Raw genomic sequence first — 17825 nt, 5'->3', positions numbered from 1 at the left:
TCAGAATGCCAATCAGAATCAGGCTCAGGCTCGAGGTCGAGTCTTCAACATGAACGCACAAGAGGCACAAGCAGATGATAATGTGGTGAACGGTACGTTCTTTATTAATAATCAGCCAGCATCTGTTCATTTTGATTCGGGTGCCGATAAGAGTTTTGTGTCGTTATCTTTTGAACCATTGCTTCGAGTGTCTAGAACGAAACTAGGTAAACCATTGACAGTAGAAGTGGCTAGTGGTGAACCCATTATTCTTGAATCTGTTCTCCGCAACTGCCAGTTGAACCTTAACAACCATCTTTTTCCTATTGACCTCACGCCTATGCAACTTGGAAGCTTTGACGTTATTGTGGGTATGGATTGGTTAGCCAAGCATCACGCAGAGATAGTTTGTTTCGAGAAGATCATCCGCATGCCGCTTTCGTCAGGTGAGATCCTACAGATTCGTGGTGAGAAACCTGCTGGTGGTCTTAAACTCATGTCTTGTTTTAAAGCTCGGAAGTATCTACGGAAGAACTATGTGGCTTTTTTGGCACATGTGGTAGCAGATAAGGGCAAAGGTAAATCTATTCAAGATATTCCTGTTATTCGGGATTATTCTGAAGTGTTCCCTGAAGATCTACCTGGTCTACCCCCAGCACGCCAAGTCGAGTTCCGTATTGATCTCATACCTGGTGCAAATCCCATTGCCATAGCTCCATATCGTCTTGCACCGTCCGAGATGCAAGAGTTGTCTAAACAGCTGCAGGAACTTTCTGACAAAGGTTTTATCCATCCTAGCTTTTCACCTTGGGGTGCTCCCGTTCTTTTTGTCAAGACAAAGGATGGATCTTTTAGGATGTGTATCGATTATCGTGAGCTTAACAAGCTTACCATCAAGAATCGATGTCCCCTACCTCGCATTGATGATCTCTTTGATCAATTGCAAGGCGCTTCTTATTTTTCAAAGATGGATCTGCGATCTGGATATCATCAACTTCGTGTGCATGAAGAAGATATTCCCAAGACAGCGTTCTGCACTCGCTATGGGCATTATGAGTTCACAGTCATGCCATTCGGTTTGACTAATGCTCCTGCTGTTTTCATGGACTTGATGAATAGGGTCTGCAAGCGTTATTTAGATAAGTTCATCATCGTTTTCATTGATGACATCTTAATTTATTCTAAGACGCGAGTTGATCATGAGCAACATCTTCGCCTTACTTTGGAACTCCTAAAGAAAGAGCAACTTTTCGCCAAATTCTCCAAGTGTGAATTCTGGCTTAAAGAAGTTCAATTTTTAGGGCATATTGTCAACGAACAAGGTATTCATGTAGATCCCTCCAAGATCAGTGCAATTAAGGATTGGGATACGCCTACTACCCCTACTGAGGTTCGTTCTTTTCTTGGTCTAGCGGGTTATTATCGCCGCTTCATAGAGAATTTCTCAAAGATTGTAGTACCTCTAAATACTCTAACTCAGAAGAACAAGCCATTTGATTGGGGATTCAAGCAAGAGGAAGTGTTCCTGACTTTGAAACAAAAACTTTGCGACACGCCTGTTCTAACTTTGCCCGAGGGCAATGATGATTTCGTCGTTTATTGCGACGCATCTAAACTAGGCCTTGGCTGCGTCCTGATGCAAAGGAACAAAGTCATAGCATACGCATCGAGACAGTTGAAGATACATGAGAAGAACTACACCACTCATGATCTTGAGTTGGGTGCAGTTGTCTTCGCTCTTAAGATCTGGAGACACTATTTGTACGATACAAAATGTGTGGTTTTCATGGACCACAAAAGTCTTCAGCATATCTTCAATCAGAAAGAACTCAACATGAGGCAACGACGTTGGGTGGAGCTTCTAAACGACTATGACTGCGAGATTCGCTACCATCCTGGTAAGGAAAATGTCGTAGCCGATGCTTTGAGTCGCAAGGGACGTACTAAGCTTTATTCTGTTCGTGTCCAATCTATTATCCAAGCTCAATCCGATATCCAAGCACGTATTTCTTAGGCACAACAATCTTGTGTTTCACAAGGTTTGATGGATAAGGAATTTCCCTATCACATCACACCTGCTCTTGAACTGAAGGACAATGGATCGTATTACTTCATGGACCGTTTGTGGGTCCCAAGCCAAGATAATCTTCGTACCCTGCTTATGGATGAAGCCCATAAGTCTCGTTATTCTATTCATCCTGGCTCAGATAAGATGTATAAGGATCTTCGTATTCAGTATTGGTGGCCTGGTATGAAGAAAGACATTGCCTTATACGTATCAAAATGCCTTACTTGTCTTAAGGTTAAGGCTGAACATCAGCGTCCTTCTGGTTTATTGGAGCAACTAGAGATCCAAGTTTGGAAATGGGAAAACATTACTATGGACCTCATTACTAAACTCCCGCGCACAAAGAAAGGTCACGATGCCATTTGGGTAGTTGTTGATCGTCTTACTAAGTCAGCACATTTCTTGCCAATCCGTGAGGATTTTTCGGCTGACAAACTTGCTCAAATCTACGTGCATGAAATTGTAGCTCGACATGGTGTTCCTTTGAACATCATTTCTCACAGAGATGCTCGTTTCACTTCTCATTTTTGGAGAACCATGCAATCTGCTATGGGGTCCCAACTTAATCTGAGCACAGCTTATCATCCGCAAACGGATGGTCAATCTGAAAGAACAATCCAGACTTTGGAGGATATGCTTAGAGCTTGTGTGATCGATTTTGGTGGTAGTTTGGATTCACATCTCCCATTGATTGAATTCTCCTACAACAACAGTTATCACTCCAGCATCAACATGACTCCTTTCGAGGCTCTCTATGGTCGAAAATGTCGTTCACCAGTCTGCTGGAATGAGATCGGCGAGGCTCAACTTACTGGATCTGCCCTCATTTTAGAGACAACAGATAAGGTTAAGAAAGTTCATGATAACCTTCAGACAGCTAGAAGCCGTCAAAAGAGTTACACGGACCTAAAACGCAAGCCCTTGGATTTTCAAGTCGGTGATCGTGTATTACTTAAGGTCTCACCTTGGAAAGGTGTGATCAGATTCGGAAAGAAAGGAAAACTTGCACCTAGATACGTTGGACCATTCAAGATCGTCGAAAGAATCGGTAAGGTAGCCTACAGACTTGAGTTACCTCCTCACGTGTCCAATCTCAAGAGGTGTTTAGCTGATGAGAACCTCCACATACCGCTTGACGAAATTCGTGTTGATAAAACAATGAAATTTGTCGAGAAACCGGTAGAAATCATGGAACGTGAAGTCAAGTGGCTTAAACGCAAGCGCATTCCTTTGGTTAAGGTTCGCTGGGAATCTAAACGTGGACCCGAGTTTACTTGGGAACGTGAAGATCAAATGATGGCAAAATATCCACATCTCTTTCCACGAGTTTCCTCTAAATAAATTTCGGGACGAAATTTCCACAAGTAGGGGAGACTGTAACATTTGTGCTTGTAATCATTGTGAACAGTTCAGTTATCAATAAAATAATGTTATTTGATCCCAATGTTTGTTTGGTTGTGTTTTACATTTTTCATGTTTTGACTTTTGTTCAATTTCAAACTCTACATCGCTTTCTAGAGAATTATACGCAAACTGGTGCGTAAACGTACACAGTTTAATGCGACAAATACTCCGGAACATCAACATATACTTAACATACCTTAAATAACCTTTACATAACTTAGAAATAAGTTTTGAAGGCTTTGGTATTGCAAAAACAAGTTAATTCGCTTACAGGGACTAAACTTGACAAACTGCGAAAGTATGCCAATTTGAACTGTAACAAACATTCCGGAACATGACCATAAGTTAAACACACCTTAAATATCCTTTACATAGCTTAGAAATAGGCTTTGAGAGGTTCGGTGTGCTAAATAAACTTTTGGGTCATTCAGGGACTAAAAGTGTCAAAAAGTGCACAAGTTTGCACTTTCGCGCATAACTTACGTTCTGAATACATCCGGACATCCAAAAACTTATATAAGCATCCTAATATTATGCCTTAGTGTTTGGCATGAGAAAAATCCATTCGTCGCGCAATTTGGATCGTTTTTTACGCTTATGCGCATTCCGTCGTAATTAAGCGAACATCGCGATCGTACGACTAAACGAACCAACATCCGGCATATTTTTGAGCATGTTTCAAGTCCCCTACACTTTAACTTCATCTTAGAGCCTTGAAATGAGGTTAACGGGGATTAAACGTGCCAAAAATGGGCCAAATTGCACGTTTCTGAAGTGCATGGACTAAAACTGAAATTTCTGAACTGTGACTCCCAGGTGGGGCGCGTAAGACTTGTCTAAATCTTACGCGGGACGCGTCAGGCTCCCAGAACAGATAAGATCAATTAGTCAGCAGATTTCAGCTGATTAAACCACAACCACACAAATCATACTTGCCCTTTCAGCTCATTAGGGGCCATTTTTAGTTACCACAACTTTCCAACAAGTGTACGCACGAGATTCGATCACGTTATTCAAGAAACGATCCTAACGGTCTTGCTTTTCCTATAAATACCCCCCCCCATTTGGTGTAAAACCCACAAAACTGATCAAAGAGCTCTAAGTTGATGCTATTGCTTCATACCTGAGCTCCTGGATCAAGTTTAGCTTTCGGGGACCCTTCGTAAGTGTTCTTTCGTTCTTTTATTCGCTTTTCGAGTCCGAAAGTCAACGTTTTGTTGACGTTCTGCATTGACCAGCCTATGGTCAACACGAAGTTCGTTGGAACTTCATAACGTGAGCGTGATCACGATGGTTATAGTCCATAGCGACTATACCTACTGATTACCACGTTATCTTGGCTCAGTGACGAGTCATAGTTTCGGCCAAAATGCGCATTCTTGCGTACTTTGTAACCAAACTACTCGTGAGCATCAAAGCCGTTTGTTTTGATGCCAAACCTGTTTTCTAAACTTAGTTAAGCATGTTCTAACATGCTTAGCTCGTCACTCTTAGTATAGTGCTTATATAGGGTCGTAAGGTAAGCGATCTAAACCATCGCTTATACTTTCGAACCCGACCCATTTGGTCGATCATTAGAATCCAACCAAACACATTAGGTGACCATAGCTGTAACCTTCCGAGGTTATACCTTGTGGTCACGATGTTAGGCGTTCCAAACGCGTTCTACGCGAACGACGCGTTAAGGTAGCATAAGCTACCTAAACGGGTCGTAATGGGCTGTGAGCACTTAGGTTAGGTTTCATTTTAGTATGTAGGCTTTGTTAAACCTTATTACACGAGTCTCCATACTCGTTTGGTTTACGAACCCGCATACTATCCGATCCTTCCGATTTAAGTCCGGTATATTAACATAGCTACCTATTAGGTGCCGTTTGATATTCCGTGATCTCTAGCATTGTTTGGTTATTATACAAGAACTTCAAAGCAATCTCAGGTGAGTACATAGAACCCAATCTTTTAAATGCTTTCGAGGTGTCAATGTGAGTACATTGAACCCCTCTTTTACTGTTTCCAAACTGTTTTGGGGTGAAACACATGTGCCTGCTTGTTACTTTCATGCTTTCCATGTTTTCACATCATATACCTGCTATGTTCGTTAGTACATTATAGTACATGATTTCATTACATTTCATGCTATGTATGCCCATTGTGTGCGTACTTAGTACATTGTTTTACATTACATTTCATGCTATGTATGCCCATTGTGTGTGTACTTAGTACATTGGTTTACACTACATTTAATGCTATGTATGCCTATTGTGTGCGTCCTTAGTACATTGTTTCACATTACATTACATGCTATTTATGCCCATTGTGTGCATACTTAGTACAATTATTCATCACATGCCTACATTTTGGTATGACATTTGGTTCGTTTAACATGGAACAATACATTCATTAACATTAACTACGCCGTTCGTTAGTAGGTAGTGGTACCATAGGAATTGACGACTCCCGTTCCGGACATCCTAGGTTGGTTTGGATGAAAGGAATGACCGAATTCGATACACATAACTTAGATAAACCTTTAATTTGTTTAAGGGTTTATTGCCACAGTCTCAAGGCTTGGATGTATGCATTTTCACAATACCGCATAAATGTTTGTATCAGTATAGAATGCATTTGTTCCACAAAACATAACTTTGATTTAAGCCATGTTTTACTTCAATACCTTGTTTTTGTGCATTTTACATATGGTTTAGTTGATATATTTCACTTACCATACATGATATATTTTGTGTACACATTACATGATATACATTAAACATAAACATTTTGACATTGATATACACATTTGGTGGTTTACATTGGACATAGACATTTCGATATGGTTTACACAGTAACACTTCACAATGGATTTATAGATGAACAATTTACATGGTGGTTGGTTTGGGTAAATGGTTTGAGTAACGTGGCGTATGTAATATGATACAAACATGGTGGATACGCCGCTGGTACTTACTATATATAAATGTTTGTATAATACTACCTATCGTAGCATTATTTAAATCATTTCAGTATAGTCATATTACATTTTATACAAATAACATAATCTTCACAAGACATTGTTTTACAAACAACTTATCTATTACAAACTCATTTTTCTAGGTTATTCATTTAACCTTACATTTATTTATACATATCATCTGTTCTGATCGTTTTCCATATGATTTACAAAACAAAACAATTTACAAGGTTCATGACTGACTGATATTAGAAGTTTTCTTTAAACTCAAGTCATGAATCCCATTTTCACAAAACCTATGTATCTCATAGGCATTTTTATGCTGACGTACCTACTTTCACATGTGTTTTCAGGAGCTGTTGCTTAGGATGATGATTGAGATACTAGGGCGGACCTGTGCCTTTAGAGACATAAAATGAAGATAGACTTAGTTAATTATGTTATAAACTCTTTATTTTCTGTTTGAAGACAATGTAACACGTTTGTTGATAAATAAAATGTAACTTTAATTTCCATGGTTATGAAACAATTAATTCTGTCCCAACACTCCCCGACGTTTCCGCCGCGGTTGCATGTTATACGCGGTCGGGGTGTGACAGTTCGGAATTTGATCATATGTGTTTTATACTTATAACATACTTGGATACACCTTAAATACCAAAAAAATGCTTAACTATGTGTTGGGATCTAGGGGCCATCATGATAGTGTTTGTTTGCATAAAACGAATGAGTGCAGCGGAAATGTGTAGCAAACTTTGTAAACACAATCATAGGAAAGTATAGATTGATAAACAATTGCTATTTCATTGAGTCAAAAGATTTACAATAGAAAGCAAATGATTACAGCAAGCTTACAATCTAAACTCCCCCTCAGCCTGAGACACCAGAGTTGGTTGCACAAGATGAAAGGATTGAATTGAGGAGGTGAACTCACTCAAAACGAATCAAATATAACAGTACAGAATACTATCATATTTATAGGCAAACCAAACTACTGATTTACCTCAGCTGACGTCACCATGATAGTGACATCTAACGACCTAACAAACTACAAATACTGTTCTATACAAACTACTGACATGCAACATCTGATGATCAATAAAATGCAAAGCTAAGGAAAACTACTGCTTCACGTTCCACTGTTATAGCCTGAGCACAGATGTTGAATCTTCAGTGCATTCTTCAAAGGTGATCAGTCTTTGAGAGACCAGTGCTTGAGTCTTCAGCAGTACTTAGGAAACAGCAGTAGATAGAGCATCAGTGTTTGTCTTCAGCAGTCGTTGGATAATCATCAGAGTTTGGTTTATCAGTTGTTGTAGTTGAGCAGCACTTAAGATCCATCAGCTGTTAGATAACCACTGTCAAGGGGAGAGCATAGAATAAACTGCTGCTTATTGATGGTCCACAGATGAGATCCGGTTTTGGCTTTACATTATCTGTTCCTCTGTTAGGGTTCAATCCCAACAATCTCCCCCTGGAACAGATAATGCCAAAACCCTTCCTTATTCAGGACCTTTATTACTCATCAAGAGTGCCTTAGCTTGTTCTTTGAATACAGCTTCAAATTCCTTTGCACTCTGGTCATCCTCATCCCTGCACAGTGAAAGTTCAAGGAGATCCTTAAAATCTTCAACACTTAGGCCAAGTGCTTCTTTCCTTGATATATACTTCACCTCACCATTGGCTCTGACCAAGGTCAACACGTTGGTCTTTTGATCAGACATCCACTTTATCATTTTTAAGCCTAATGGGTTTCTTGGGAGAGATTTATTTTCAGATGAGTTGACGGATGATGGCCTTGAAAACACATGCAAACTTTCAGACATTCTTTTGAAAGCTTCTTCAATGACTTTGTTTGCTGCAGCTATGTCTTCTGCAGTTTCTTGTCCAGTAAGCTCTTGTTTCTCCTTTTCTTTCATGCCTGTTGCAGTGTTTGAGGATGCAGGACTGTTTAATACCTTCTTAAAAAGGTTTTGAATTCTTGCTGAGCTATCTTCTTTTACACCCATTTTCATGATGGTGTCTTTGAGATACTCTGCTTCCTTTTCTTTGATCTCCTTATCAGACAGCTGTTTACCTTCTTCTTGGTTTGTCACAAGAGTAAGGTTGTCTGCTGATTTTAGCATTGTTTTGAGGCTTTCAATTTGTTGTTCCAGCTTCACCATTTGTTCTCTCTTCTTCCTTTTCTTCAGCCTCTCATAGGCTTCATCAGTTTGCTGCCTAGACCATTTTGATATGGCTTCAGCAGTGTCCACCTTAGCATCCACTAGCTCCTTTTTCTTTCCTTTATATTCAGCAGTGAGATCAGCAATAAGCTTTTTGTATTTACTCCAGTTTGGAGCATTTTTCTTCTTTGAAGGATCATTCTTGATTTTTTGGATCCTTTCAGCCTCATGCTTTAAAGCTACTAAAGGCCATTCTTTAAACTGGGATTCTTCAGCAGGATAGAACTTTTCTTTCATGATGAAGGCTAGAAGTTGTTCTCTCAATTTCTTCTTTTGATCATCCCTTTCTTTGTCTAGCTCTTGTGCAAATTCTTCCATCTGCTTAACCTTTGCAAGTTAGAACTCCAGTCTATTAGCAATGCCTTCTTCGCTTAGCCTCTCTTTTTCACTGTCAACCTTAGCTTTAACTTTAGCTTGCCTAGCCTTTATCTTGAGATAATTAGTTATATCTTCTGGAGCTATATAGCCTATGAGTGAGGAGAATTTTCTTTTTGATGGATCTGTTTCTGTATAAAACTGCCTCATTTCATTTTTAATGGCTTTAAGCTCCAGTGGATACTTTTTAGCATTCGGATCATGTATCCCTTCATCGGCAGTGATTGGCTTTCTTTTTCTACTAAAGAGCTTTGGTTGAGATATAGGAAAGGATAGAGCAGTGGTGGATGGTTGACTAACAACTGTTGAAACAACTGGTGTCTCAACTGATGTTGTCATTACAACTGCTGATGTGTCAGCAGATGTCTTCTGCTTTTGAGCAGGGGATGGAGGATGTGATGGTGGTGGTGACTCATCATCAGGAATGAAAACGCTTCTCCTTTTTAATGGAGGGGAGGCTGGTGATGTTTTGGGTGGATCAATGGTTTGAGATTTGATGGCAGTGGTTTGTGATTGTGATTGACTAACAGTGGTTGAAACAACTGGTGTTTCAATCACTGTTGTCACTACAACAGATGTTGTAACATCTGCTGTCTTCTGCTTTATGGCAGGAGGCAGTGGTGGTGATATGATTGTAGATGATGATAATGGTGGTTTTTGTGTTATAGACACAGATGATGATGGTGATGGAGCAGTAGTTGTGGTGGTGTGTGTTGAAACACTAGTTGTGTGTGTTGGAGGTATGTGCGTTGATGAGATGGCAGTTGTTTGGCTTCTGACAGCAGTTTTTGTAACTACTGTTGTATCAGCTGTTGAAGTTTTTGAGGTTTTGGATTTTTCTGGTTCACTTTATATCCCATCTTCTATACCTTTCTTTTTCAGCTTGGTTTTCTCCCCCTTTTTGGCATTATCTGCCAGTGGTATATCCATGAAGAAAATGGTAGATGGAGCTTTTTCACTCTGAGCAGTCTTTTGGATGCTAGCCTTTATAGCTTTGATATCTGCTTGAGTGTCTTTGAACCTTGATTCCACCATGTTGGTCAGCATTTTTACTTGAAGAGCATGCTTTTTATCAGCCATTTGTTGCTGTTGTTCAAGCATGGGTTGGAAGATATTCCAAAGCTCATTTGCAGCAAATGCTTGTGGAGCAGGTGCTTGAGCAGGAGGAACAGTTGATTGGGCTTTTTGAGCATCTAACAGCTGCTGCACCATATCTTTTATCTCGGCAACTGAAGATTCCAAGTTTTTAACTCTTGCCGTCAATTCATTATATGTTGAATCATCACCTGAATTAACAGGATCATCTGAATCCCCACCAGTGGTGGTTGTATCAATGTGTGACTTAGGAGCTGTGGCCCAAAAGTCATCCATTGATGCCCCTTTTTCTTGGTACTAGGGACTTCTTTCTTCAGCACTCGATAATTCTTTGATGTTACCAGCAGTTAAAGATAACTTACTGGTGGTTACCGATGTTGCCATGGAAGAAATTGCCTTCAAGGGAGTCTTAGTAATGTAACAACTGTCCAACTGAAGATCTGTTGATCCATCAGTTGTAGTTGCTGCTCCACTTGAACTACCACCGAGAGTTACTTGTAACTCAGGGGGTGTAACCTCCTCAGCTGTTGCTGGGATAGCAGAGGTATGAGCATCAGACCCAGTCACTTGTGGAGGTATACTCTCAGTAATAGGTGATAGAGAGGAACTGGTTTGTGTCTGTGCCATATCAACTGCATGCAACAGGGGTATTATTGATTGCGGTAATATGATTGGTGAGGGTATGGGTGTTGAAAGAGACATATCCTTGGGATCAGGACTGTGGAAGATGGATCCGAGTGGATACAGAGCTTCATAATTTGGTGTCCCCGTGCTTACAACCTGATCCTTTTGTGAGGATGTAGGAGGAGTTTTAGGCTGGGGTTGAGATCTTTCTTCCATCTACTGTGAGGAAGTAGCAGCAGTGGTTTCTTGTGACTTTTGTGTTGTCACTGGCATTGACTCTGGGATCTCATCTTCCAGAGTTGCCTTTGGTGTGGGTTTGGTGGGTTTTCTGGGAGTTTTTCTTTTGGTCTTTTTGGTGGCAGGTGTTGGTTTCAAAGCAGTGGGTGTGCTACTTTGATCACCTGGAGCAGTGGGCTCAGCAGTGGTTGCTTAAGGATCAGTAGCAGTTTCTAAAACCTGCTCAGCCTCCTTTGTTTTTAATTTTATTGGTGTCGTCATTCTCGAAAATGTTTCAATTGTTAAACAGTTTATTTTGAATGAGACACCTTGTTTGGGCAATTCTGCATCTTTCTCAACAAATTTTTGTTCAAAATAGTAGCTTAGAAATCTTGGAAAGAGCAGAAATGCTTTATTATCAACGTTTTTTACCAAATCATCAAATATTTCCTGGGAGTAGTTATAGTTTTTATCATTTAAAATTGCATACCCCAGGCATTGGATTTTCGTTGGTATCTTATTAAAAGACGTTGTTTTATTAGACACACACATGAGCAGTGTGTGGAATAAAAATCAGTGTGCAGAAGGAAAGTAACCCTTTTGTAGGGTATCCCTATTTGGTTGTTCTGCATAGCCCCTGTTCATGAAATCCTTTACCAACTCGTCTTTTGTAAATGAGGTTTTTTCATTTAAATCATCGAGTTTAAAGGTTTTAGAGATGGATTTTGGTGAGATGTTTACCTTCTTACCCTGTATCGAGGAGTTGATGGCGGCGATGATATCTCCTTGTTTTTCAAGGGTGGCATTTTTCCAGAACTCTCTCTGGGTATCAAGGTAAATAGGAGCGTCTGCTGTTATCAAAGTTTTGTACTTTGATGCAAAAATGGTGTCATGGATGGAGTCGAAAGTGTGGTTATCGGTAGGTTTTGTGAGTATACCTACATAGTTGTGTGGAGCTTTGTAACAAATCTCTGGTGTTTCAGCGGCCAGTTGAGTGGCATCTGCTGTTGTGGAGGAAGATGATGGTTTTGATTTTGATTTCGATTTTGGTTTCGTCATTTTGGATGAAAAAGATCGAAGAAGTTTTTGGAGTTATGAGAGGGAAACTGCTATGAGAAGAGAACTTTTGGAATTCAATTCGACAGTAAAACCCTGTTTGGATTTAATAAGGGTTTTATTTAGGGAAAAAGTGATTGCTGATGTGGCAGCGGTTATTTCGATCTGAAGGCTAAAAACTGACCACGTGTCAAACATCTGATGGAATGGTAAATAATGGAGGACAGTTGTTTTGACAACTACTAATGGATCAATTATCAGTAGTTACAACGGTAATAAAATGAAACAGTGGATGTAGCAGTGGATGGAACAAAGACTTTAAACATCAGTGTTTTGGAGAACAGAGGTTGACACATTAGCAGTGGACAGACCTTAGTGAGCAGATGTTAAGGCACAACAGCACTTTAGAAACAACAGTGGTAGAAGATAAAATTGGTTCAACAACTGATAGTGCAGCAGTATTTCAACTTTTGACAAACAATGTTAGCATCTGCTTGTTCAGATGTTGAACTTGATTTTGCTTTGTGAAGGCACAGTATCTTATCTAACATCTGTTGAGCATTTGAGATGCTATTCTTAATAAAATACATTTTAGATGTAAATTATCAAGATTAAATTGTCAGCAGTTATCTACATGGAGTTTTGTTCAAGGATTTGCCAAATGTCTATTATTTTAGACAATGGTTTAGCATCCCAGATGATGAAGACATTTCTACTAGAGCTTGCTCATTTTGTTTCTAATTACTGGAACTAGAACATGAGTGTCTCAGTAGTCTAAGTCAATTTTGCAATCAATTTTTGATCTGTGAAAACCAAACTTGAGCTTAACATGACCTTGATATGTGTGTCATTTCCTTTTAATCAGTTTTAGGGATAGTAATTACACACAAAAATAAGGTAATTACATCCAGACCAGAGATGAACTTTTACAAAAAAAAAATGAGTAAAAGATCATAATATATATTTTTAAAAAAAAAATACATCTGGTTTTTATTTAAGAGGAAAACACCTTAACAAAAATCAAAGGAAGTTTTGAAGATAATCAAAAGGATCCGACAATTTTCCAGTAAATTCATGATCATATTATTCTCAAGTTATTTTGACCATTGTTTGGGTCATTTTCTTGTCAATTGATTTTAAATGCCTTTTAAGCACCATCACTGAAGATGCTATTGTTACCAGAACAATTCCTGTATTGATGTATGCACACAGTTGCAAAATGACCACTGATGATCCAATTTGAACCTCAAGAGTGTTTTATGCTTATACTCGTTTGCTTTTGATTTCAAAAGTTTTTGAGATAGCTACACTTTGAGATTTGTTCCTTTTTCCTTTTCCCTTTTTACCCTATTTATTCATATGTTCAGAAATACTCACTAGGAGATTATATTTTGAACATACTTTGTCCATAATCACTTTGAAGCAATGTTTTGAGAGATCTGACCATATTTGATCATGTTTTATTACAGATCTCACATTTACCTATGATTAGGACAGTTTTGACACCTTATTTTCTCAATGTGTTTTGGACAGAGTTGATTTGGTCCTTTTGAAGGTACTCAACTTGCCTTTGAGCACATGAGAGATATTGCCTAAAGTTTTATTTCCCCCTTTTCTATGTCAGCAGTATTCTAGTGTTTTGGATGAACACAAGTTTTGCTGAACAGAGGTACATACTTTAGTGTTTATTGAAAACATCACAAATATCGAAACAACAATTGAAATCAATTTTGAAAACATCGAGCGACCCCATAATTTATCAGATATTTTACAGATCTGAAAACTATGAGTGATATATGCATGAAAACACTTGTTGTGTGAGATTTGTGTGTCATATGACATCTTGGTTGATTTACAGAGTTTTTGAATAACCATTTTGACCATGATTCACTCGTTACTCTATTTTTCAACTGAATACAACCAATCCTTTAGTATCAATAACTTTTGAGCTGAACTGTTATGTCAAATTGATTGTTAGATCGAATTTGACTGTCCAAGCTCTGATACCAATTGTTGGGATCTAGGGGCCATCATGATAGTGTTTGTTTGCATAAAACAAATGAGTGCAGCGGAAATGTGTAGCAAACTTTGTAAACACAATCAAAGGAAAGTATAGATTGATAAACAATTGCTATTTCATTGAGTCAAAAGATTTACAATAGAAAGCAAATGATTACAGCAAGCTTACAATCTAAACTCCCCCTCAGCCTGAGACACCAGAGTTGGTTGCACAAGATGAAAGGATTGAATTGAGGAGGTGAACTCACTCAAAACGAATCAAATATAACAGTACAGAATACTGTCATATTTATAGGCAAACCAAACTACTGATTTACCTCAGCTGACGTCACCATGATAGTGACATCTAACGACCTAACAAACTACAAATACTGTTCTATACAAACTACTGACATGCAACATCTGATGATCAATAAAATGCAAAGCTAAGGAAAACTACTGCTTCACGTTCCACTATTGTAGCCTGAGCACAGATGTTGAATCTTCAGTGCATTCTTCAAAGGTGATCAGTCTTTGAGAGAGCAGTGCTTGAGTCTTCAGCAGTACTTAGGAAACAGCAGTAGATTGAGCATCAGTGTTTGACTTCAGCAGTCGTTGGATAATCATCAGAGTTTGGTTTATCAGTTGTTGTAGTTGAGCAGCACTTAAGATCCATCAGCTGTTAGATAACCACTGTCAAGGGGAGAGCATAGAATAAACTGCTGCTTATTGATGGTCCACTGATGAGATCCGGTTTTGGCTTTACATTATCTGTTCCTCTGTTAGGGTTCAATCCCAACAATCTCCCCCTGGCACAGATAATGCCAAAACCCTTCCTTATTCAGGACCTTTATTACTCATCAAGAGTGCCTTAGCTTGTTCTTTGAATACAGCTTCAAATTCCTTTGCACTCTGGTCATCCTCATCTCTGCACAGTGAAAGTTCAAGGAGATCTTGCAAATCTTCAACACTTAGGCCAAGTGCTTCTTTCCTTGATATATACTTCACCTCACCATTGGCTCTGACCAAGGTCAATACGTGGTTCTTTTGATCAGACATCCACTTTAGTATTTTTAAGCCTAATGGGTTTCTTGGGAGAGATTTATTTTCAGATGAGTTGAGGGATGATGGCCTTGAAAACACATGCAAATTTTCAGACATTCTTTTGAAAGCTTCTTCAATGACTTTGTTTGCTGCAGCTATGTCTTCTGCAGTTTCTTGTCCAATAAGCTCTTGTTTCTCCTTTTCTATCATGCCTGTTGCAGTGTTTGAGGATGCAGGACTGTTTAATACCTTCTTAAAAAGGTTTTGAATTCTTGCTGAGCTATCTTCTTTTAGACCCATTTTCATGATGGTGTCTTTGGGATACTCTGCTTCCTTTTCTTTGACCTCCTTGTCAGACAGCTGTTTACCTTCTTCTTAGTTTGTCACAAGAGTAAGGTTGTCTGCTGATTTTAGCATTGTTTTGAGGCTTTCAATTTGTTGTTCCAGCTTCACCATTTGTTCTCTCTTCTTCCTTTTCTTCAGCCTCTCATAGGCTTCATCAGTTTGCTGCCTAGACCATTTTGATATGGCTTCAGCAGTGTCCACCTTAGCATCCACTAGCTCCTTTTTCCTTCCTTTATATTCAGCAGTGAGATCAGCAATAAGCTTTTTGTATTTACTCCAGTTTGGAGCATTTTTCTTCTTTGAAGGATCATTCTTGATTTTTTGGATCCTTTCAGCCTCATGCTTTAAAGCTACTAAAGGCCATTCTTTAAACTCCTATTCTTCAGCAGGATAGAACTTTTCTTTCATGATGAAGGCTAGAAGTTGTTCTCTCAATTTCTTCTTTTGATCAGCCTTTTCTTTGTCTAGCTCTTGTGCAAATTCTTCCATCTGCTTAACCTTTGCAAGGTAGAACTCCAGTCTATTAGCAATGCCTTCTTCGCTTAGCCTTTCTTTTTCACTGTCAACCTTAGCTTTAACTTTAGCTTGCCTAGCCTTTATCTTGAGATAATCAGTTATATCTTCTGGAGCTATATAGCCTATGAGTGAGGAGAATTTTCTTTTTGATGGATCTGTTTCTGTATAAAACTGCCTCATTTCATTTTTAATGGCTTCAAGCTCCAGTGGATACTTTTCAGCATTCGGATCATGTATCCCTTCATCGGCAGTGATTGGCTTTCTTTTTCTGCTAAAGAGCTTTGGTTGAGATATAGGAAAGGATAGAGTAGTGGTGGATGGTTGACTAACAACTGTTGAAACAACTGGTGTCTCAACTGCTGTTGTCATTACAACTGCTGATGTGTCAGCAGATGTCTTCTGCTTTTGAGCAGGGGATGGAGGATGTGATGGTGGTGGTGACTCATCATCAGGAATGAAAACCCTTCTCCTTTTTAATGGAGGGGAGGCTGGTGATGTTTTGGGTGGATCAATGGTTTGAGATTTGATGGCAGTGGTTTGTGATTGTGATTGACTAACAGTGGTTGAAACAACTGGTGTTTCAATCACTGTTGTCATTACAACAAATGTTGTAACATCTGCTGTCTTCTGCTTTATGGCAGGAGGCAGTGGTGGTGATATGATTGTAGATGATGATAGTGGTGGTTTTTGTGTTATAGACACAGATGATGATGGTGGTGGAGCAGTAGTTGTGGTGGTGTGTGTTGAAACAGTAGTTGTGTGTGTTAGAGGTATGTGCACTGATGAGATGGCAGCTGTTTGGCTACTGACAGCAGTTTTGTAACTACTGTTGTATCAGCTGTTGAAGTTTTTGAGGTTTTGGGTTTTTCTGGTTCACTGTATATCCCATCTTCTATACCTTTCTTTTTCAGCTTGGTTTTCTCCCCCTTTTTGGCATTATCTGCCAGGGGTGTATCCATGAAGAAAATGGTAGATGGAGCTTTTTCACTCTGAGCAGTCTTTTGGATGCTAGCCTTTATAGATTTGATATCTGCTTGAGTGTCTTTGAACCTTGATTCCACCATGTTGGTCAGCATTTTTACTTGAAGAGCATGCTTTTTATCAGCCATTTGTTGCTGTTGTTCAAGCATGGGTTGGAAGATATTCCAAAGCTCATTTGCAGCAAATGCTTGTGGAGCAGGTGCTTGAGAAGGAGGAACAGTTGATTGGGCTTTTTGAGCATCTAACAACTGCTGCACCATATCTTTTATCTCGGCAACTGAAGATTCCAAGTTTCCAACTCTTGCCGTCAATTCATTATATGTTGAATCCTCACCTGAATTAACAGGATCATCTGAATCCCCACCAGTGGTGGTTGTATCAATGTGTGACTTAGGAGCTGTGGCCCAAAAGTCATCCATTGATGCCCCTTTTTCTTGGTACTGGGGACTTCTTTCTTCAGCACTCGATAATCCTTTGATGTTACCAGCAGTTAAAGATAACTTACTGGTGGTTACCGATGTTGCCATGGAAGAAATTGCCTTCAAGGGAGTCTTAGTAATGTAACAACTGTCCAACTGAAGATCTGTTGATCCATCAGTTGTAGTTGCTGCTCCACTTGAACTACCACCGAGAGTTACTTGTAACTCAGGGGGTGTAACCTCCTCAGCTGTTGCTGGGATAACAGAGGTATGAGTATCAGACCCAGTCACTTGTGGAGGTATACTCTCAGTAATAGGTGATAGAGAGGAACTGGTTTGTGTCTGTGCCATATCAACTGCATGCAACAGGGGTATTATTGATTGTGGTAATATGATTGGTGAGGGTATGGGTGTTGAAAGAGACATGTCCTTGGGATCAGGACTGTGGAAGATGGATCCGAGTGGATACAGAGCTTCATAATTTGGTGTCTCTGTGCTTACAACCTGATCCT

This window comes from Helianthus annuus, chromosome 6 (genome assembly GCF_002127325.2).
Source record: "Helianthus annuus cultivar XRQ/B chromosome 6, HanXRQr2.0-SUNRISE, whole genome shotgun sequence".
In the NCBI taxonomy this organism is placed as follows: Eukaryota; Viridiplantae; Streptophyta; class Magnoliopsida; order Asterales; family Asteraceae; genus Helianthus; species Helianthus annuus.
Note: the sequence above shows the minus strand (reverse complement) of the source record.